The sequence below is a fragment of the Ovis canadensis genome, chromosome 10 (genome assembly GCF_042477335.2).
Source record: "Ovis canadensis isolate MfBH-ARS-UI-01 breed Bighorn chromosome 10, ARS-UI_OviCan_v2, whole genome shotgun sequence".
NCBI classification, from domain to species: domain Eukaryota; kingdom Metazoa; phylum Chordata; class Mammalia; order Artiodactyla; family Bovidae; genus Ovis; species Ovis canadensis.
Window position 1 is genome coordinate 36,389,472 of NC_091254.1, and position 23,993 is coordinate 36,413,464.

General features: G+C 43.7%; 1 long non-coding RNA gene across 1 annotated transcript; it reads left to right on the forward strand.

Annotated features, from left to right (window-relative positions):
* The first annotated feature begins 980 nt into the window (after positions 1-980).
* On the forward strand, positions 981-23,963 carry LOC138446542 (uncharacterized). Its single transcript, XR_011259389.1, has 3 exons — positions 981-1,151; positions 1,284-1,380; positions 23,496-23,963. It is a non-coding gene; the product is annotated as an uncharacterized lncRNA (long non-coding RNA).
* The last annotated feature ends 30 nt before the right edge of the window (positions 23,964-23,993 follow it).

Sequence of the window (23,993 nt, forward strand, 5' to 3'; positions counted from 1 at the left end):
CTGTGGCTACTCTTGTTGCAGAGCAGAGGCTCTAGAGGATACAGACTTCAGTAGTTGCACCTCCCGGGCTCTAGAGCACAGACTCAATAGTTGTGGCGCATGGGCTGAGTTGCTTTGCAGTATGTGGCATCTTCCCAGATCAGTTATCCAACTCATGTCTCCTGCCTTGGCAGGAAGATTCGTTACCACTAAGCCACCAAGGAAGCCCCCTTTTAATTTTTTTTTAATGGTAAAAATAGTCATATAAGAAGAATTTCTAGAAGTATAGAAATAATAAAAAATAGAAGGTAGGACCCTTCCTAGTTCCATCCCCCAAAAGCCACTGTGACTAGTTTGGTGGATATTATTCCAGATTTTCTCCCTACACATATACAACCATATGTTTTATTATTTACAAAAATGGAATAATTTTATGCATGCTGTCTTACAATATGTTTTTTTTTCCTCTCAGTAACATATCTTGGGCATATTTTTTATGTCAACGCACATTTGTATTTTTTAGTGGCTGTGGAATATTCCATTTTATATGTGTACTATAATTTATTTAACCAGTTCCTATTGCATTGCTCTCAATTTTTCACATTTATAAACAATCCTGAAATGAATGTCTTTATCTACAGATTTTTGAGTACCATATGGCCTTACTATAGTTAAGTTTCTAGATGAGAAAATATTAGGCCAAAAGATTTCTATATCTTAAATTTTGGCAGCTCTTGCCCAAAGGTCTGTACAGTTTACATATTCACCACCACCATGCTGACCTCTTGGTTGGATTTGCATTTTGATAGTCTTCGGTAATAGAAATCTCAGGGCTAGAGTCTCCTGTGCAAGGTAAAGGTATAATTTTTTTGAATTACTAAAATGCAAAAATTACCCCATACAGTGCCATTTTGGTTGTGGTTTCATAAGCACAAAAATGGTAACCATGACTCATGAGTGAAAGGAGAAGTGTAGCCCATTCTGACATTCTCAGTCGAGTTCCCGCCTTGTGGCTCCCCCACCCCCACAATGACAACCGTACACGTGTGACGAGGTTTGCTGGGCTAACAGGAGTAGGAAGTGCTCTGCTTTAAATCTGCCTTTTACAGAGAAGTCAGTGGGCTGAGATGGAAAAGTCCTTCACTCCCACATTTGCTGGCTGTGCACCCTTGGTGCGTCACGAATTCTCTCTGAACTGATTTCTTTATCTGGCTTATGGCATTTTGTGAGAACTAACTGAGAAAGTAGACGGAAGTTCCTAACCCAATGCCTGACATGTAGCATTTGCTTGTTTTCTCCATCAGCTGAGCATCCTCCCTCTGCGGAAAATAAAGCTTCTGTTCAAGGACCAAACTTCACCATGACAAACGACTCTGGTTTTAAACCATTTTCACAAGAAGGGTAAGTCTTACTTGTTGGGAAACTCTATTCCTCTTGATTTGTTTGCAGTATATTGGATGTTTAGATATGTCGTTGAACAGGATGCTTTTTTGCTTGTATTTTCAGAGCAACTTTCTCTAATGGTCTTGTTGTTGTTCAGCTGCTAAGTCGTGTCCGACTCTTTGCGACGCCATGGACCGTGGTCTTAGCCATATCCATTTGGTTTTGCCAAGTGCGTTATGAAATAGATCATATTGCTGTTTGGCCACATTATGTAGATACATACAGCTCATTATGTTTAAAGCTGCCTATTGCTCTGTTGACAGTGGTTCCAGTGGGAGTGACTTGAGCTCAGTGAGACTGGTTGGGTCTATGAGGCTTTTCACTCTGTGCACATGTGAACTTATTTCCTGGGTGAGCTGCTCTACCTAAGATTGGAAGAATCTGTCACTCATGGTAATTTCCTTCTACCTAGTGGCTTAGCTAAACCCTTGCTATGTTTCTAGCCACTCAGACTACTCCTGCTGCTGCTGCTGCTGCTAAGTCGCTTCCAGACTACTCCAGAGTGTTCTAAACTACATTGCTGTCCATCTGGAATATCCACAAGGTGGATATGTGGGAAATGCCTACAGGGGGGATCACTCCTGGAGAAATGAGAAGAGCCCAGAAAGCTGGTGGCAAAAATAAGCCCTGGATTGAAGAGAGGCAGCACAGCTTAATTCATTAGCTTGCTTTTATTTAACCACCATCAAAGGTGGGGCAGGTAGTGAATAGTAACCTTAATTTTCAGATGAGGAAATGGGAATTCACAAGTTTAATGACTATGTTTAATGAGATTTGTAAAGTTCCAGATTGAACTCAAGACCTGTGGTCCAGTTCTCTCTCTATTGGGGAAGACTGGGATGGTAGTAGCACCCCCCAAAACTGTCCCTGGGCTGCAGATCCGGGAGGCCCAGATCCAACATCCGCAGCAAAGTGTCAGGGTTCAGCCAGGTGAAACTCAACGGGGACATGACCTGGTGGTAAACTAGAGGGAAACTAAGGCAGACACCGAGTTCTATGAAGTGTGTTGCTGAAGCCAGAGATGGAAGGACCAAGGATGTCCAGGGGCTCACCTCCAAGATAATCAGTCACTTTCAAGATCCATCTGGGAGAGGCTGGAGGCCGTTAACTTATCCCAGTTCATCAGATTTCACTGGGTATGAACCCTGGCAGAGCTGAGGGGAAATGAGGCTTCATGATTTCTGGTCAGAGGGGCTGAGAACAGCAGAGAATGCATGCAGGGTCCACAGTTTAGCCCCCAGAATTGCCCTATTCTAGGTGCTTCTGCTGCCTTCCTTGCTTCCCCGCGGCACTGTTGATTGAGTGTGGCCAGCAATGCCAATGATGTCAGGCTATGCTGAACTCCATGCAAGTGTTCTGAGCCCTCTTGACCGCTTTCTCTCCTTTTCTGCTGGACTCATTCAGCTCTCCATTGACATGTGTGTTGTTCACGTGACAGATTTCTGTTTCTAAGGCCGAGTGAAGTTTAGGCTGCTGCATGGCTTCGGCTTCCTTCAAATTTATGCCTGTTCATAGCTCTATTTAGTTTGCATCACGGTCTAGTTACTCTAAATCTCTCCATACAGGTTCATGATCTCAGATCATGCTCATGACCAATCCATGGGGAGAGTTTCTATTACCCTCTCTTCCCTGCCCCTACTCCTGCAATACTCTAGCCTCAAATTAATATCTGACATCTTTTTTGAAGGCTGATAACAAAGTATTTTTGTAAAGAACAAAGGCTTTTTTTTTTTCTTTTCTTCTTTTTCTAAAGCTGACTTTTGGTTAACCACATTTGTTTTCTGTTGGGGCAGAGAATAACTACAGAAGGCCTGGATGCTCAAATTATTTCTCTTAAAATGAATGTTTTATTGCTCTAGAATAGAATATGCTGAGAGTGATAGAGTGGGAAGGTCCAGGCAGGGCCTGCTGTTTAGCTAATCTGTCCAGTTTTTGCAGTGCTTTGGAGAAAAAGAAAATCATGTGTTGAAGGGCAAGGGGATCTTTGCAGTGGATGCTGTGCCATTTTCAGTCCTGTTTATCTCCTGGTTCTTGTTTTTATTTTTAAGGAGTTAAAGATTAATAATTTATGCTGAAATACTTAAGGATAAATATTGGGTGGAGCTTCCCTTGTAGCTCAGTTGGTAAAGAATCTGCCTGCAGTGCGGGAGACCTGGGTTCCATTCCTGGGTCAGGAAGATACCCTGGAGCAGGAAATGGCAACCCACTCCAGTATTCTTGCCTTGAGAATTCCTTGGACAGAGGAAGCTGGCAGCAGTCTATGGAATTGCAAGTATTGGACACGACTTAGCGACTAAACTACCACCAAATATTGGGCAGGGTGTTTCCAGACACTTTTTTTTTCTGAGACTTTTTGATACTTTTGTGTAAGGAAATCAAATATATTTCCTATGTTATATGAACTTGAAGAAATTGAAAGCCAGGGGGGAAAATACAATCAGTAACGTTTGGATTAATCAAGCTTCTAGACCCAGTGATCAATTTTTAGGAAAACAAATTTATAGGGAAACAAGAAAGAGGAGTGTATTAAGAAACATCATGGGATGCAATTAGCAAAACTCAGATATAGGTACTTCTAAGAGCTTCTTGATGAGGGTGAAAGAGGAGAGTGAAAGGCTGGCTTAAAACTCAACATTAAAAAAACTAAGATCACAGCATCTGGTTCCATCACTTCATGGCAAACAGATGGCGAAAAAGTGGAAACAGTGATAGATTTTATTTTCTTGGGCTTCACTGTCATTGCAGGTGATAACTGCCTGCATGAAATTAAAACACGTTTGCTCTTAGGAAGGAAAGCTACAATAAATCTAATTAAAAAGCAGAGACATCACTTTGCTGACAAAGGTCCGTATAGTTAAAGCTATAGACTTTTCAGTAGTCGTGTACAGATGTTGGATCATAGAGAAGGCTGAGTGCCAAAGAACTGATGTTTTCTAACAGTCGTGCTGGAGAAGACTCTTGAGAGTCCCTTGGACTGCAAGGAGACCAAACCAGTCAATCCTAAAGGAAATCAACCTTGAATATTCATTGGAAGGACCGATGCTGAAACTGAAGCTCTGATACTTTGGCCACCAGATGCAAAGAGCCGACTCATTGGAAAAGACCCCGATGCTGGGAAAGATAGAGGGCAAGAGGAGAAGGGGATGCCAGAGGATGAGATGGTTGGATGGCATCACCGACTCAATGGACATGAGTTTGAGCAGGCTCCGGGAGATAATGAAGGACAGGGAAGCCTGGCGTGCTGCAGTCCATGGGGTAGCAGAGTCAGACACTACTTAGGGACTGAACAATGATTCAACAACAAAGAATAGATAATCTAATTTCTTTTTCTTCTTTGATAACAATAATGACAAGAAGACATGGGAAAAAATAAATGGAGTAACCCATAATTTAAAAGAGAATTAAGATCTATAACTAATAATAGTGTATAGACCTTACATGGATCCCAGTGCTAAATTCTACATCATAAAAAAATTTTTTTAAAGGATAGATAAATGTGAACACTTACTCAATGTTTAATTATATTGAGTTAATGTGATTTTTAAAGTTTGTGGTCATTTCAATTTATACATTTAAGAAGAAAAAATAGTTTCAGGGATTTACTTCATATCATAAATCATTGGTGTTTGTGTAGACAAAAATGAAATAAAAGTGGCCACTATTGTGTAAGTTTGAAAATTTCCTAAATTAAAGGTAATATACAAAAAGTAAGCTAGACTGTAATTGAAAATAAGCAAGGGCTGCAGCTTAGAATAATTAATGTAAAAAATGCCTTGTCTCCCTGACTAAGTTGGAAGAAAGCCAAGTGTTCATTTTTATTATTATTTTTCATGCTAAGATTTTGGATCATCAAAATCAAAACCTAAGCTCAAATGCACTTAAAGTAAAATTAATAGAAGTATATAAACCTGTTGACAGTGTTCTTTGTAGCAATCCTGTAATAAAACAAGGAATTTCTCAGCCCCACTCCCTCCCTCTATATCATTTGAAGGTCAGTAATGCTGTTGTGATTGACTAAGATTTCTAGTGTCATCTATATACACTGCATGCTAAATTAATTTCTGAAGTTAAACTTGATGTTTATCAGAGTTAGACTTTGAAATTCATACAAGAGAAATAGGTCAAATCACATATTACAAAAGAGAAAAGATAAGCACTCATTTGTTTAAGCTTTAAAATGTCCTGGAAGGGGCTTTTTTTTTTTTTTTTTTTATTAAAACACCAGGAGCTACAAAAAAAAAAAAAAAAAGACTTGATTATATAAGGTCTTCAATTGTAGATGCAGAAAAGTAGATGGAGGGAGTGGCAGGAAGACATTCAGCAAGGTCAGAGTCAGAATTTGTGGAGTTCAAATGTCTTATTCAGTCTCCATCCTACTCTGCTCTGGTTGGAGATGTTGGGAATCTAAAATTGATGCATGGCAGATGTTCTTGCGGTGAGGATTCTGAATGAGAATTATGTTCTTAAATTATATGCTCCTAGGCTTTGGATTTGGAAGGCAGAATGAGCTTTGGTTTTTCCAGTAGTCATGTACGGATGTGAGAGTTGGACCAAAAAGAAGGCTGAGTGCTGAAGAATTGATGCTTTTGAGCTGTGGTGCTGGAGAAGACCTTGAGAGTCCCTTGGACAGCAAGGAGATCCAACCAGTCCATCCTAAAGGAGATCAACCCTGAATATTCATTGGAAGGACTGAGGCTGAAACTGAAGCTCTAATACTTCGGCTACCTGATATGAAGAGCTGACTCTTTGGAAAAGACCCTGATGCTGGGAAGGATTGAAGGCAAGCGGAGAAGAGGGCAGCAGAGGATGAGATGGTTGGATGGCAACACTGACTCAATGGACATGATTTGAGCAAACCCTGGTGGAAAGTGGAGGACAGAGGAGCCTGGCGTGCTGCAGTCCATGGGGCCACAAAGAGTCGGCCATGACTGAGGGACTGAACAACGACAAAAGCTGGGGATTGTGACCTTCCTGCCTTTTGGTTAGTTAGTAGGAGGCAACCAAGGAAGAAGACCTGGGGAAAGGCTGTAAGGTACGAGTGAATAAAAGGAGACAAAGGGCAGTGGAGGTGAGCTGCTGGTGCTGGTGCTGTGGGTGGCAGAGAGGGCGGCGCCCTGGTGAGGCTCGCTGGGGCAGTGGCAATCCTGGCGGGCCTCACGGTGCTGGTCTGTCTGCTGCTCGTGCTCAGAAGTAAGGCAGGAGGTTGAAAGCTGCTGAAAGATTTGTTGTGACACAGCCTGAGCTGATTATTTCTGCTCACTCCTTTAATTCTATGATGAACCTCCCTCTGCAGTGAGTGAAGATGCTTCCTTCTGACCCAGCAAACCCCACACAGCTCAGCCAGGCTGCAAGGTTGAGGCCTGGACCCCTGTCCTTTCCCTGTGTGTAACTGACCCTCCAGTCATAGACTTGGGCCTCCTGTATTCTGTTCCGTAACTCTGCTGGCTCCAAAGAACCAACATGTGACTCCGTGGGTGCTGTGTTTCTACCCCTTCCCCCTCCCGACCCTCAACCAACGGGCCTGGGAACCAAAAAACACGGCTCCAAAGGCCGGTTCTGCAACCTTCTGTCTGTGATTTTGGCTCAGTTTTGTAACCTCTTTGAGCCTCTGTTTCCTCATCTCTGAAATGGGGGGAAATAGCACTACTTCACAAGGTTGGAATGTGGATAATAAAGTGAGTTATTATCTAGAATATGGCAGGTGTTTGTACACAGTATCCATTATATAAGTTGTACACACTCTGAATGGGGTCAATGCATCATCCCGCTTGCGGAAACTGATGAGAAAGCAGGTTGGTATCAAAGGGCATTTCTTCACTGATCACAGCAGATTTTCCATTGAGAAATTTCCTCTCACAGGTGTGCACAACAGTCCAGCTCCTCTCAAATGAAGTGTTGTTTTTTTGACTTGGCAAGGGCATGGTGTACTCTGAGCCACTTACTGTCTTGTGTCAACAACAAAACAAAACAACACAAACAATTGGTGTTTGGCCTTGGTGACTCTGATCTCGGGTTTCTGCCCACCAGCTGATCAAGTGCTGAAGTCTTACTTCATGCAATCCTTAGATAAATACAGTATTATTTCCTCTTAAGAGAGACCCATCAACCTAATGAATTATATGAAAGCAGTTTCTGCTTACACACTTGCTGAATGTTAGATGCTCATAAACTATAGTCTGAACAATGCAGGTGCCATTAGACTTCGAGTTGTTATAGCAATTTTATCATCTCTCCTAGTTCATAGATGTTTGTCTTTACTTAAAAATAATTTACACAGGGACTTCCCTGGTGGGCCAGTGGTTAAGACCCCTTGCTTCCACTGCAAGGGGCACAGGTTTGATCCTGGTTGGGGAACAAAGATCCCACATGCTGTGTGGTACTGCCAAAAAAATAGTAAAAACTTAAAATAAATTACACAGGGCTGAGAGCTTAAATTGTATATTTTCTAAAGGGAAGAAAAGCATGATCAATTGTGTATCTCCCCATTTCTATTTATAGACCATCTCACAAAATATCTAGATCTGAAACTCTACAAGATTGATGATATGAAAATAATCTATGCTATCGGAAGTTGAAACTAACGTGTTTAAGTGGGTGTTTTATATGAAGTGCTCTTACACTTTTTGATTCAAAGTTAACAACTGGTAAATATCAGTTCCTTTTGAATATTTACTAGAGTCTTAGATTGATGATTCTAACTCATACTATGAACAGAAATTGTGTTTTCTTCATTTTGAAAGGGATTTTTTTTTCCTTTGCCATCCACTGGATATTGAGACTGTGTCATGATGTAACTTAAACATGATGTAACCTGGTGGGGGAAGGAATTATGTGGTGTTAAAGAAGGTCGGGTCGAATGGAATGTTCCTAGTTCCTGAAGGAAAGGAGATATTGCCTTTTATTGGTCTACAAGTTATGTTTCAAGTGTTTTCTTTGAGGCTAGGAGTTAGGTCATCCCTTTGCTATACACTTAACAATTTGCTAATTCAGTCCCCAAGCTTCTAAGTAGTATTTAGACAATCTTATTTGTCTCCAGTCCCCATTATAAAGTGAGTTGTATGCTTACTCTCCAGGTGCATCATGGATATCAAGGCATACGTATTTGCTGGGGGCTTATTTTAGCAAGAAATACACACAATCATTAAGACATGGCCCCTACCTTCATAGACGTGACTATCGAGCCTTAGAGACAAAGTGAAAGAAAACATTATGAAATTTCTTTTTGTTGTTCTTTGGGGATTGGATATAGATACAGATGCAGCCGCTACTTCGGTGAGAACGTTGAGTGCACGTCCAGCTCCCTGCATAGTCTAGCCGGCCTCCTTCTCAGCCCAGACCTCTTGAAGCTGTATGTTGGGTTTGAGATGACAACCTTTCCAGATAAAGCAAGATCATTCTTTTTTGTCAGTATACATACAGCTGGCCTCCGAAACCAGAAGTTTCCAATAAGCACTCAAGATCCACTCAAGGTACAAGAATGTGAAGTGAAATCGGATCACAAGCTGCGGGTTGAGCTTTTGGGTCTTGAGTTGTGCTTAGTGATTAGTTTCTGAGAAACCTTCTGCTCCCCCAGCTATAGCCCATGTTGGTCTTCTCCGGGTCCCATCAGAGTTATGGTCTCCAATGAGGCAACTCAGTTTTTGATAAGGTAGTACGTGGTGGGTGGGGGTCAGGAAGCAAGGGCAGAGGATGTCCCCTTGAACTATGAGATAAGAAAACAAACAAACCCATGTGAGGCAGGAATGACATTTGTTCTGATGCCTAATTTTAGAAGCAGACGTGAAGAGATGATTTGGAACACACATGGGCAGCTGCAATAAAATGCTGAGGTGGGGTGTCCTTGCTCTTACTCTGAATGCTAGACTGTAGGACTGACATGCACAGGGTTTTGCAAAACAGGTAATTGCTGATATATTATTGTTTTCTACTAGAAGGTCTGAGATCATCTGGCTCGTTCTCTGTGAATAAGGATATAGACTTGATAGGAACTGAAGGAAATGGCAGCCCACTCCAGTGTTCTTGCCTGGAGAATCCCAGGGACGGGGGAACCTGGTGAGCTGCCGTCTATGGGGTCGCACAGAGTCGGACGTGACTGAAGCGACGCAGTAGCAGCAGCAGCAGCAGCAGCAGGAACTGAAAAGTAACTTTCCTGCATTAACCATGTAGGAAGCAACTAGGAGGGAAGTAGAAACTCCCCCCAGATTGAATCTTCATGGTGCTCTGTAATTAGGGGCCCTGAGGGGTTGTCTGAAAATTCAAAGGAAACTGGAAGGCTGAAGACGGTCTAGACAAGGATGGCAGATACATGGTATAAAGCCCACTCTCTTTTTTTCCCATGTCATGGCAGATCTCACCTGTGAACCATGGCATTTTTTTTTTTCCTGCTAAGAGTTTCAGTTCTTTTATGTTGAGATCTACAAAATTAGGAAGACCGTCTCACCCTGTGTGAGTTCTCATTTTATACTTCTGGTTGTAATAAATTAGAAGTCACAAGACATCAAGAAACTGATATAATTCAAAAGGTTTCACTTCTTCTTTATTTTAATTTATGGTGGTGATCATGAAGTCTCTTAAAGTGAAGTTGATGTTGGTGATTTATTCTGGTTGAGGGACTGGTCAGATTTTTTTTTGGTTGTTGTTTTTACATAATGAGATTAAGGTTAATATTCAGAAATAGACTCATACTAACCAAGATTTTAAAAATTACATGCATGCTCAATTGCTCAGTTATATCCAACTCTTTGTGACCCCCATGGACTGTAGCCCACCAGGCTCCTCTGTCCATGCAATTTCCCAGGCAAGAATGCTGGAGTAGGTTGCCATTTCCTCCTCCTGGGAATCTTCCCAACCCAGAGATTGAACCTGCATCTCCTGCATTGGCAGGTGGGTACTTTATCACTGAGCCACCTGGGAAGCCCACTTAGGAAACTAACATTGTGTTATAATAAGAAATATACTTGGTCTCTGCTCCCAGTTCTCGGCACCATTTGAATTTATGCCAATGCGGTGACTTAAGGCACATCCCCTGGATAGCCTGGGATGGGGCAGGTCATCGGAAAGACCGAGTGATTAGTGAGTTGAGACTTTCAGCTCCCCAGCCACAGCCTCTAGAAAGGGGAGCAGGATGGATGCTGGAGATTAAATCTCTATAAAAGCTCTCAAACAGTGAGATTTGATGAGCTTCCAGGTTGGTGAACACTCTGTGGTGCTGAGCGGGTGGTGCACCTGGAGAGACCCTGGAAACTCCATGCTCCTCCCCCCATGGCTTGCTCCAAGCATCTCTCCCAGTTGGCTCTTCCTGAGTTGTATTCTTCTAGAATAAATCAGTAAACGTAAGTAAATGTTTCCCTGAGTTCTGTTAGCTATTCTAGCAAATTATTGAACCAGAGAAGGAGGTCAGGGGAACCTGATTTATAGGTGGTTGGTCAGAAACGCAGGTGACAACCTGACTTGCAGTCGGCCTCTGCAAGGGGGTGGGTGTGGGTGGGAAGGGTGGCAGGGAGTCTTCTGAGACTGAGTCCTTAACCTGTGGGATCTGCTATAATCTCCAGGTAAGTAGTGGTGTCACAACTGAATTTGTAGGACATGTTTGTGTCTGCTGAGACTGAGGAAGTAGGGAAAGCCCCCACACAGGAGAGAAATAGTGTTTCCTTTATGGATAAATAAACAGAAATGTCACTCTATTTAAAATCAGTGAATACTATCTTTGCATTAGCCTGACCTGATTCTTACCTACCTGAGACGTAGAATCATAATGAGAAAGTTTCTCGAGAATTATGGAACCGAGGGCTTCCCTGGTGGCTCAGATGGTAAAGAATCCGCCTGCAATGCAGGAGACCTGGGTTCGATCCCTGGGTTGGGAAGATCCCCTGGAGGAGGGCATGGCAACCCACTCCATTATTCTTGCCTGGAGGATCCCGTGGACAGAGGAGCCTGGTGGGCTGCAGTCCCTGGGTTTGCAAAGAGTCGGACATGACTGAGCAACTAAGCACAGCATGGAATCAGAAGTAAAAGAATCCATTGCATGAATTCCTTTACTTGTTTAATGTTTTGATCATTCTACACTGAAGACAAAGTGTCTGCTCTCTTAGGGCCTACATGGGGAGAAGGTGGCTGATGATCAACAAGGATACGATCAATAAACATGGTCATTTCAAATCATACTTAATTGATACGAAGAGTATAAAACAGGATGTTGTGGTAGTAAATCAAATCGGTAATTGATTCCTGCTCTGTTAGTGGACTGGCCTTTCTGCAGCTGGGAAACTCCTGACACCAGAAGCAGAATGACTAAGACCTTGGGCGGGACGTGCCTTCTCCCTTGGACGGTACACTAACTGGACTGCCAAGACATGCCTCAGCAAGTCCACTGCTCATCGCCCCTTTAGACAGATCAGCAGCTCTTGATGCTGGGGAGCAGCACCAAGTCCTGATTAAGAGCAGGAACCCCGTGGTTGGAACAGACCTGTAGACATTTTGTGCCACTGGTAGACATTCGACAAATGTCCACTGAGCTTCTGTTATGTACCAAGTGCTGTGCTGGTGCTAAAGACAGGCCATGAACAAATATGAAACATGATACCTTTGGACACCCATGTTCACAGCAGTATTATTCACACCAGCCCAAAGGCGAAGCGCCGCAAGTGTCCACTGATGGATGAATGGCTACACCAAAGGTGCCGTAAACACAGCGGAATATTAGCCTTAAAAAGGAAGGAAATTCTGATACATGCTACTGTGTGGATGGAGCTTGAGAACACTCTGCTAAGTGAAATAAGCCAGCCCCAGAGGAACAAATACTGTGTGAATTCACTTATAGAAGGCACCTAGAACAACTCACATCAGGTTCACATAAGTTCACAGAGATAGAAAGAAGAAAGGTGCTTGCTGTAACCAGGAGAAGAGATGGGAGCTGGTGTTTAATGGGCACAGAGTCTCAGTTTTGCAAGATGAAAAGAATTCTGCGGATGGGTAGTGGTGATGGTGGCATGACAATGTGAATGTACTTGAAAAGTGAAAGTGTTTGTGTTCAGTTGTATCCAACTCTTCATGACCCTGATGGACTGTAGCCCGCTAGACTGAGCTATACACTTAAAAATCATTAAGATGGTAAATTTTCTATTATATGTATTTTATGACTGATGCTACTATAAAAACAACATAAATCCCAAAGGGGTGATGAACACTAAAAAGAATAAAGCAGGTACTAGGGATTGAGAGTGGCCTGGCGTGGTTGCCATTTTGGGAAGGATGGTTTAGGCACAGCCTCTCTTAGGACAAGACAGAAGAGACCCAAAGGAAATGAGGGGACAGGCCGTGAGGACGTTTGAGAGAACACTCTAGGTAGAGGGAAGAGCAGGTGCAGAGAGCCCGAGCTGGGAGCGTGCTTGGCGTGTTTGAGATTCAGCCGGGAGGTCCTAGACCAGAGTGGAGTGGGTGGGGTGAGCAGACAGGAAATGGAGTTTGAGAGGGAGACTGAGGCCAGAGCAGGTCGCATCCTGTTGCCGTGGTAAGGACCTCAGGTTGTTCTTCAAGTCGATTATGAAGTCACTGTGCTATGCTAAGTCACTTCAGTCATGTCCGGCTCTGTGCGACCCCATAGACGGCAGCCCACCAGGCTCCCCCGTCCCCGGGATTCTCCAGGCAAGAACACTGGAGTGGGTTGCCATTTCCTTCTCCAATGCATGAAAGTGAAAAGTGAAAGTGAAGTCGCTCAGTCGTGTCTGACCCTCAGCGACCCCATGGACTGCAGCCCACGAGGCTCCTCCATCCATGGGATTTTCCAGGCAAGAGTACTGGAGTGGGGTGCCATTGCCTTTTCTGATGAAGTCACTGGAGGGTTTTAAAACTGTTTCTTGGTTTATGTGTCTTATTTTCGCTTGTAGTTGTGGCTGCACTGGGTCTTCGCTGCCCAGTGGGCTTGCTCTAGTCTCTCACGGTGCACAGCCTTCCCATCGCACTGGCTTCCCTTGCTGTGGAGCACGGGCTCTAGGCGCTCGGGCCTCAGTAGTGGTGGCACATGGGCTCAGTAGTTGCGGTGTGTGGGCTTAGTTGCCCCACAGCATGTGGTATCTTCCTGGGCCAGGGATCAAACCTGGGTCCCCTGCATGGCAGGCGGATTCTTAACCCACTGGACCACCAGGCCAGTCTGCTGGAGGGTGTTGATTGCAGAGCTGACATGGCTTCAGTTATGTTAAAGGGATCGCCTGGGCGCCCTGGTGAGGAACAGACTTCAGGGGACCAAGAGTGGAGGCAGGATGACCAACACGGAAGCTGATACAGCTAGAAAGCAAGTCAAGGTGAGATGAAAGGGGCCTGGACTAGGGTGGCATTGGTGCAGGCAGCGGGAGGTGACTTGATTTTGCCTTTTCTATATTGAAGGTAGCCCCACAGTGGGATTGTAGTAATAAAGCAGCCTTTAGGCAGCACACTGATGGGCGTGTCTTCTGGCCTGTCTCCCCACTGTGATGTCTTCACTGACAATAAGATTGGTGCCCGCTCAGCTGCCTCTCACCACCTCTGTTTCTTATCACCCGAAGGCACAGGGAACTCCCAGTCCCTGACATACGGTGCAGCAGCCATGGAGATCTGGGGTGCTGCTGCCAACTGCCCAACAACCTGTCTCCCTGCCACGCTTGCTCCTGCTCCAGGGAGGCAAAGTCCAACTGCTGTCAAGGTCCCTAGAAGGTCCCGCCCACATCTGACCTGATGCCTCTTGAGCCCTGTCGCTTTGAGAGATGCTGGCCTTTGGGGTGTGGGGTTTGCAACCTGTAACCCCTTCTTCATCTTCCTTCTCTCATTCCTGGAGGGGACCTCCCTCAGGGGGAACTCCAGCCTTGCTGCTTGAAATGTTAAAGAAGAGGAGATAAAGGGATTTTGAAAAACCCTTTTCTCTCTTGACAAAGCCTTTGCATGGGTTTGATAATCTTATTATGGATGTTAAAGGGTGAGCTTGAATCTTCCTTTTCCTTGACATCCTTACTTGAACATCCTACTGTTCTCTGCGATACTTCCCAGCTCAACGAAGATGCAGGTCTTTTGGAGACAAAGGCCAAAAGGAAAAGCAGAGCGATAGATTTCAAGACACTACGCCTCTCATGTAATTGAACTTTAATAACCTGAAGCAGTTCCCCTAAGTTTCCTGGGGCGAAGTGGCCTGTGCCCACGAGCAGTCTCCAGGGCCGAGGGGAGTGACGGTGACTGCTCTCCTCTGCCCGGTGCTGGGTGGGCGCCAGGCCCAGCCCTTTCCCTGATGGTTTGGTTGAGGACATTTTTGGAAGCTCTCCAGAGAAAATTGTCAAGGCTAATCTGAAACAGGTTGTCACTGGCAGGCAGCAAAGCAGGAGGTGTGGAAACGGGCGGCCGTGCTATCAGATGCGGGATTATGGAAGTTTGAGGAAGCTGTGGTTATGAACACTGCCTGTAAGGTCAGGCCCTTGGGCACAGTACAGGGACACTGGGCGGGAAGAGAAGGACCCTGGCCTCCTGTTGGAACCAGGTCAGTCCCCATTTTCAGAACTGGATGGGCCTCTGGTCCCAGTGGGCTGGAAGTGAGTTCAGAGAGTGATGAGGTGCAGCCCTTGTGGGCTGTGGTATTTATTGCCCCTCATGAACTGTGTGGTTAAATTCTGAGGTACAGTTGCTTATAAACTCAAAAAAAAAAAATTGACTTATGGCTGCGCTGGGTCACCGTGGCTGCGCTCCAGCTTTCTCTAGTTGCGGCCGGTGGGGGCTGCTCTTCATTGGGGTGCACGGGCTTCTCACTGCGGCGGCTTCTGTTGCAGACCACAGGCTCTAGGCACACAGGGTTCAGTAGTTGCGGCTCAGGGACTTAGTTGCCCTGCGGCACGTGGAGTCTTCTCGGACTGGGGTTGAACTTGTGTCCTCTGCATTCGCAGGCAGATTCTTAACCGCTGGGCCACCAGGGAAGTTCAAGACTCAGTTTCTTTATCAGTAATATAGAAACAGTATCGTAATCACCTCTGTCCAGCCAGTTTCACAGAACTCCTGACCACTGAGGTTGGGACAAAGGAGGGATGGGGTGCAGAAACTACCCGGAAGGCAGAGACATCATGATTCAGTGTCCTGCTTGGGTTGATCGCCTGGGTCCAAGGGCTCAGTGGGCTGCTCACCCCTTACCAGGGGCAGGGGGACCTGGGAGAAGTAGAAAGCTCTGTGTAATGGTCCCTGGCGGGGTCGTCTGGGGCTGCTGACTGCTCTTGCTTAGTGAAAGGCGTTTCAAATGCACAATGCATGATTGTAGCCCCTAGGAATACAGCATTTTTGAGCAGCTGTGTACAGGATGCCAGCTGTAAAACATTGCCATGTTCATACTAGCACTCAGGACATGTGAAGAGAAGTGACTATATTATTGCTGGAATACTTCTCTACTGAGGAGAACCTTGCCATTCCCCTACGGAGCCTCTGGAAGAAATTAGGATCATTTTTAAGAGGCCTGCGTGAACACAGTGAAGCATTCATGCCTTTTATTTTATTCCTGACGCATTTACAATTGGAAAGTTTTATTATTCTGAAATTATTAAGTAGTTTGGGGGGAATGATTATTTATTTTTAAATTTATTTTTGAGAGCTCCTTTCTTTATTTCTTTTCATGTTTAAAAAATGTATTCTCTCAGCCTTTTTGTGTGTGTGTGTGTGTGTGCAAGTGTGTGTGTCTAAAAAACCTTGGCCTGAGCATGAGAGGCTGACCTTTAACTTCAGAGGAGGAGGAAGTGTGGTTCGGGGCAGCTGGGGAGGGTGAGAGGGGGGGCGGAATGAGTCAGAGGCTTTGCAACGCCCTCCCACCCTGCCCTCCACCCCCAGGCAAGAGCCAAGCCCGTCCATCCAATGCTCAATCGGAAAAAGGAATCCCGTGGAAGCGACCGCTGTGGTGATGACACTGTGAGTGGTTCCTCTTTTGAAGCCTTATTGCTCCCAGAGCCGTGGGAGCGACAGTCAGCCGTGAGGAGCTGGGTGTTTCCTCTCCAGGACGAAGGAGAAGGACAGTGAAGGAGCGTTGGCCTTAGCAGCAAAGCAGGGCGACCCTAAGAGGTCGAGGAATGGAAGGCGTTTCAGGGTGGGCCGTGGGTCACAGTGACCTGGAACCGTGACTTCAGCTGTTGGCAACTGCCTCTCCAGAAGCGGGGCACTGTGTTATCGTCTGAGCACCGTGGTGTCCTGTCTGAGCAGACTGGCCATGTCCTCTCGGCAGCCTGCAGTGGGCACGCTCTACCGGGGGACTAGGGCCTTGTCCACCTGTCACCTCCTCCGTGAAATGGTTCCTGTCCAGCTTGAAACCGACATGTGAGCTCCCTGCTCTTACAGTTCTGAACTCCCAAGTCACATACCCACTGTCTTTCCTTTTTGACTTCATAACAGTGATTTTATGCATTGGAGAAGGAAATGGCAACCCACTCCAGTGTTCTTGCCTGGAGAATCCCAGGGACGGCGGAGCCTGGTGGGCTGCTGTCAATGGGGTCGCACGGAGTCGGACACGACTGAAGCGACTTAGCAGCAGCAGAAGCAGCAACAGTGATTTGGGGCGACAGTTTCCTCGTCCTCTGCAATGGCAAGCCAGCAAATGAGGAGTGATTATGTGTAAGCTAGGTCCTAGGCACAACAGATGGAGAAAGGGAGAGAGAGAGGAAAAAGAGAAGGAGAGGGTGAGAGAGAGAGAAATCTTCCTTTAGGGTCTTAAAAAATATTTGGATTCTTTCCCCTCAATGCTACTGAAACTCTTCCCGCCTGGGTCACACACGACCTCCTAACCATCAGTTCCAGCAAACACTGCCCATCGCCTTCACTGATCTGGAAGAACCAACCTTGTATTTGGAGGTCTTCTCTAGAGCTCCCAGGACACCACTCCGCCTTGGCTCTGCTGTCCTCTCTCACCTGCGTCTTGGGGTCCACTGTTCTTTACCTCTGTCGCATGAATGAAGCTACTGTTTCTCAGAGTTCCACTTTTTTCATCTTCTTCTCACTCCTCCATTTTTTTTTTTCCCAGAGCATGTAATTCTACATTTTATCAAGCTTCCCAGGTATGCTGATTCCCAAGCTGTTTTGAGCTCAGAGGTTAAAGCATCTGCCTGCAATGCAGGAGACCTGGGTTCGATCCCTGGGTCGGGAAGATCCCCTGGAGAAGGAAATGGCAACCCACTCCAGTACTCTTGCCGTAAAATCCCATGAACGGAGGAGCCTGGTGGGCTACAGTTCATGGGGTTGCAAAGAGTCGGACACGACTGAGCAAGCGACTTCACTGGACTTCTTAATCCCTCTGGTTCTTAGCTTCCCCATCTGTAACACAGGGACAGTCATGGTACTTGCCTCCCTGGACTCTCATCAGCATGAAGTGGGTTCATATATGTAAAGCACTTAAGTGGTGCCATGCTCATAGTCAGGTGTTGGAGAAGACTCTTGAGTGTCCCTTGGACTGCAAGGAGATCCAACCAGTCCTTCCTAAAGGAGATCAGTCCTGTGTGTTCATTGGAAGGACTGATGTTGAAGCTGAAATGTCAATCCTTTGGCCACTTGATGCGAAGAGCTGACTCATTTGAAAAGACCCTGATGCTGGGAAAGATTGAAGGCAAGAGGAGAAGGGGATGGCAGAGGATGAGATAGTTGGATGGCATCACTGACTCAATGGACATGACTTTTGGTGAACTCCGGGAGTTGGTGATGGACAGGAAGGCCTGGTGTGCTGCAGTCCATGGGGTTGCAAAGAACTGGACACGAATGAGCGACTGAACTGAACTGAACATGTCAGTTGTTGTTTAGTTCAGGACCAGAAAGAAATCAGCAGAAGACAAAAGCCTCAGGAATATGTCCTTGTAGGACTCAGAGGAGGAACAGAAATCAATGCAAGCAGAAGAAACAATAGGAGAGATAGTAGGGAAATATGGGGAAGTTCTCTACCATGGAAAAGAGGAGGAGACGAGAGAGGCCAGGGGCTGTGGATGAGCTGAAACAAATGCGGCCTCAGGAAAAACTGTTGACTTTGAGGATTAAGAAGCCATCGGAGGGCATGTTTATAGAAGGACGGTTGGAAAAGCCAGATTCCTTCTTTAAAGCTCGGGGCTCAAGAATATATGAAGCTCATTTGTACAGCATCCAGCAAAATTTCTGGTGCATTACAGGCTATAAATAAATGCACTTTGATGCATTTTATGAATTGAAAGTACTTTGGGGATTACTTGACTGTGTCTAAAGAAATTGGGTCATTTACTGATCTTCAAAACTGTGTGGAGGCTGGAGCTACTTAATCTATGATGAGAGGAAGAGGATATTGGGGTGCTGGGGATTGTATATGGGGCAAGCATCTTGGCCCACTTGATTGAATTGCCATCCACTGATGAAGGAGTTAAGCCCATCTCGATTCAGGGACGTGTATGTGCCTCAGGTTGCCCTTTGATTTGTAGTTGCTGCTGCTACAGTCCAGTCTCGTTTGCTCTGTGGCTCAGTCCTGGCCCTTGCCTGCAACAATAATTTTGTCTTCGGCATTCTGTGTTGGTCTCTATGTACCCCAACTGTGGTGATGCTTTTCTGAAGTTCGATGTCCTGAGAGTTATGCATGAAAGTCCCTCAAAATATTTCTCCACTTCATGATTACCACCTCTTTTGGGAAAATGGGGGATGGTATATTGGAGGAAGAAGGAGAAATCAAACTTAAAGAATGCCCACTATTTTATTTTTTAATTAAAAAAAATTTTTTTTGCCACTGTGAGGGGCAGGTAATCACTAGACTGTCAGGGAAGTCCCAAATGCCCATTATTTTAAAAACTCATTTAGCAACTATTTATTGGGCATCTCTAGTTGCCAGGCCTTTCACACGCCATATCATTCTTCCAAAAACTTTCTGAGAAGTTATCATCCTGCCGATTTACAGATAAGCTCTTCTGTGTCCACTCATTGCCCTGCAGGTGATTTCTAGAACTTTATGATGGGTAGGGCTTTCTTTTTCTTTTTAAGCATCACATATGTTTGATTCAGAGTTGACCTGCGAATAACAAAGTTCTCCAAGGCTCTGGATATAACATCCTCAGTGAGTCCTAGAGCTATGACTACATCTGCGATTTGGGCATCATCTAGAGACCAAACCAAAAGCAGGACCATCTCCTTGTGGATCTGGCTTCCAGTCAAGGGCTCCAGCTGTTTCTACACCTGGTTTCTTGATGTAGGGATATAGGACTTGGAACACTGGCTCAAACTGTCACCCATTTTGTGTTCATTCATTCAACAAAAATGTGATAAACTCTCACTCTGCTGAACACCGGGACTGCAGAATTAAATAATCTTTCGTCCTTGCCCTCAAGGAGTTTGTTCATTGCAGAGCAAGCCGAAGATCAGAAAGTAGGTCATTCTCAGCCAAGTCAACATCAGTGATCAAATACCTAGTACTACTTTGTTGTGTAAGCTGTGGTTTCTGTGCAGTTATGTTCTGTGGTTATCCTTATATTTCCTCCATTTATTTCATATGACGTCATCTCCCACGAGGTGTAAGTGCCTTGAGAGCTGGGGCTCTTATCTCGTATGACTTTGTATCTGCACCAACTGGCACAGTCTCTGGCATATAATCTGTGTTCATCAGATGCTCGTTGAATTGATTGATGAGGAATAAGGACTTTTTGTTAATTAGCAGTAATATTCCTCTATATCAAACAGGAGGCTCTAAGACTGACTTAGTAAATTTAGAACATGCTACAATTCAGATTTTCTGTTAGTCTTATAAAATAATGTTCTCATTTCACTTTTGGCCTTTAGTGTACAGAGTTGAATTTAGTACACTTCTTGAGTCGTGTTTCACCAAAATCATCATTCTGTGCAAGGCCCCTCTCTTTGTTCTATTTTGTTCTTTCCCTCTTACTTTTCTCATTTCCTGTGCCTGCCCCTTGACACCCACTCTGGCTTGTTGTTTGAGTCCTTAGATATGCTTGTATTAATATTTTTGATGAGTAAATAGTGTCTAGATTATGCATGTGTGGTACTTAATTCCCAGCATTTAGAGATTTTCTATTATTGATTAAAGAATGTACATGGTAAGATTTCAATCCTTTCAAGTTTACTAAGGCTTGCTTTTTGAACTAGCGTATTTTGCTAAATTTCCCATGTATATTTCAAGAGTATGTATTCTGCAGCTGTTGGATTCAGTGTTTAATATTTCTCAATTAGGTCAAGTTTATTAATTGTGTCATTCATGTTTTGAATATTTTTATTGATTTTGTCTGCTTGAAGAAATGGGTTACAATCTACAAAGATTATGAAATTCTAGTTTTTTTGTTTTGTTTTGTTTTTTTCCTTTTGCTTTATATATTTTGAGACTATGATGTTACTTGCTTAGAAGTTTAGAATTGCTATATCTTCCTAGGAGGTGGAGCTTTTATGATCATGAAATAACTCTATTTCTCTAAGTGCTTCTAAATCTATATTCTCTAATATTGATGTAGTTACATTAGTTTTCTTGGGGTTAGTGTTTGCATAGTATGTATTTTTCATCATTTTACTCTTAACACTTCCATTTCTATATATTGAAAGTGAGTCTTTTGTAAGCAGCCTGTAATTGGGCTTTGTTTTGATTTCTCAGTATTTCAATTGAAGTGTTTAGTCATCTTGCATTTAATATAATTACAATGTACTTGAGATAAGAAATATCATCTTCCCATATTTCTCTTTCAGTGTGTTTTACCTTTTCTGTGTTTCTTATCTCTCCTTGTTTGCCTTCTCTTTCATAGAAGTTCTTTTTGAAGAAAATATTCCCTTCTTCTGTTAGCTTATACATGCTTTTACTAATATCAGTGCTTACTCTGGAGATAGCAACATTCTTGACTATGTAAAATCTAACCTAAGTTCACATTGTTACCATTCCCTAGACACAATAAACCTCAGAACATTTTAACTCCCATTAACCCCACTTTCAACTTATTTACTATTTGTCATGTATTTTAATTTTATATGTATTTTAAACCCCACAAGACCATTACCTAATGTTGTCACTGTTTATTAGATAGTTATGTTTGTTATGATTTATGTAAATTGTATTTATAGATTTACCATTTTTGCTGCTTTTTATTCTTCTCTGCGTTTCTAAACTTTTATCTAGGATCATTTTCCTTCGGTCTAAAGAGAAGATTTTAGTATTCTCATTAGATTTGATGTTCTGCTAATATTCTCAGTTTTTGTTTGAAAATATGTTTACTTAAAGCTTTATTTTTGAGGGATTTTTGCTGAATATAGAATTCTAGATTGGGAGTTATTTTCTTCCAGTACTTTGAAGATACTATTTCAAAGTCTTCGGGATTCCATTGTCTTCTGGATTCCATTGTTTCTACTGAGAAGTATTGTGTCAACAGATTATTCTTTCCCTCTGGCTGCTTTTAAGATATGTCTTTGGTTTTTAAGTAGTTTCCCTATGTGCAAAGATGTAATTTTCTTTGGTATTGGTTTCTGGTGTTTATAGTACTTACTGAGAGATTAGCTTGATATCTCGTCACTTTTGGGGAATTCTCAGCTATTCTGTCTTCCCTGGGATTCTGTCTACATTTAGGCCATTTTCTTGTCCATGTTTCCTACACATCTATACTTCTTTTCATTCTTTGTTTTCTTCCTTTTTCCCTTTCTTGCTTCGGTTTGGATATTTTCTTCTAATATCATCTAGTCCACAAATTCTCTTTTGAGATAATTTCAGTTATTGAACTTTTCATTTCATTTGATTCTTTTAAAAATAAACCTTCCGAGTTTTTGGCTGAGCTCTTGGCCCACATTCTCTCTCTCTTTTAAGCTCTGAAAACATACTAAGCATAGTTATTCTAAAGGCAGTGCTTGATAACTCCATTATCTGAATTTCCTCTTGGCCAGTTTCTATTTTTCAGTTTAGTTCATTGCCAAGCCCTTGATGTAGGCAGTGCTGCCCTGAGAGAGGCTGTTTCTGTCTAGATGAGAATTCTGTGTTCTTCATTTGCACTTAATGTCCTGGTCCAGATGCAGACAGGGAGTTGGTGAGCTTCCCAGAGAAGCCCCAACTCTGTCAGATTTAACAGTGCCTAAGAAGCACTAGGAACAGGAATTTAAGAATTCTTATTAAGTGTTATGGTTGGTGAGCAAAGCTGCAAGTTATACATAGAATCAAGAGTGAAGTGATTTTTAAGAAATTCCTTTATCTGCCCTTCATATCGTATTTTAGGTCTATAACAATAACAATGACAACTAACATTTATAAGAACTGAATTTGTACCAGAAAATGTGCTAAGTGTTTGTCTGCATTATCTCTTCAAGGCACACAAAAATCATGAGCTAGTCACAGTTATTAATCCTATTAGATGCATATCCAAGAATTAGTCCAAGACTGACTTGTCCTGGGGTCACACGGAAGCAAGTGGCCAAGTTAATCTGACTAACTCAGGATACCTGTGCTGAACAGCTATCCGTATTGTGGCTTAGACTTTGGGCCCTTTTGTTTTGAAGGGTAAACTTTTAGTATTCTCCGTGAGAAGAAGTGCTCTTGTACCTTTTCTGAGTTGCTTACTTAATGGGACTTTATTAGCATAAGCATCTGGTTCTTGAGGGATTTAATGTTAAAAAAGCAGCAAAGGTAATGGAGAGGGAGAGACATTTAACAGGCTTCCTTTCTTCTGCTGCCACTATTGGCATTTTGCTTCTGGGCCTGTTTCATTTTCCCTTGGCAATGAGCTCGAATACATCAGTGGGGACGGACTCCGCCAAAGTCCAGCTACCCCAGGTCAGTGGGTAAAATGGCCAGACCTTGGCGGCCATGGGGGACATATGGAGACACAGGTGACCTTCAGAAACTCAGCTGCACGATTGGCTTCTCTGAGCACCCCCAATGTGAGCAAAAATGCAAGTTTCACTTAGATTTTCTTTTGCCCTTTTAGTGTTTGGTATTTTCCTCATCCGGGTCTGATCCCAGGCTGGTGTTTTCTCTGCACTTTGCTGATTCATGCTATTTCTTTCTGAAGTAGATGAAGCACAGTGTTTCCAGCCAGGTTGGAAACACTGCCTTTCCATTTCTCTTAAGCCAGGTATGTTTATAGAAAGGTGGAATCATGTGCTTCTTATTCTCCTAGATTTACCTTCGTGGACTCCCCGGATATCTCAAGGAAGCTGGTGGGACCATTCCATGCATTTTCTCTTTGAACCGAGAAGTTATATTTAGTCCAAATGAGATGGCACAGTTGCTGGAGGCAGAGTGGGGCTGGATGAGTGAGTGGGGATATTCTGAAGATCATTCTGTAAAGCTGGCCTTAAACCTGAAGTTACCCCTGCTGACCCCTGGCGCTTACTTGGGAACATTTGAAGGACGCTCCATTCAGGGCCTGAACCCAGGCATGAGAACAGAGGAAAAGAGAAAATAAACCCCAACTTTATCACTTCAGACTTGGAACTCAGAAAAACTTTGACTCCAGTTTGGGATGAAGTCAGAATGGATTCTTTTGCTCATATCTGCACAACCTTCTTTCAAAGAAGAGAGGGGGGGAAAAAGTCCATTTGTATCTTTTTTTTCAGATTCTGTAAATAAACGTTATCATGTGCTATCTGTCTCTCTCTGTCTGACTTACTTCACT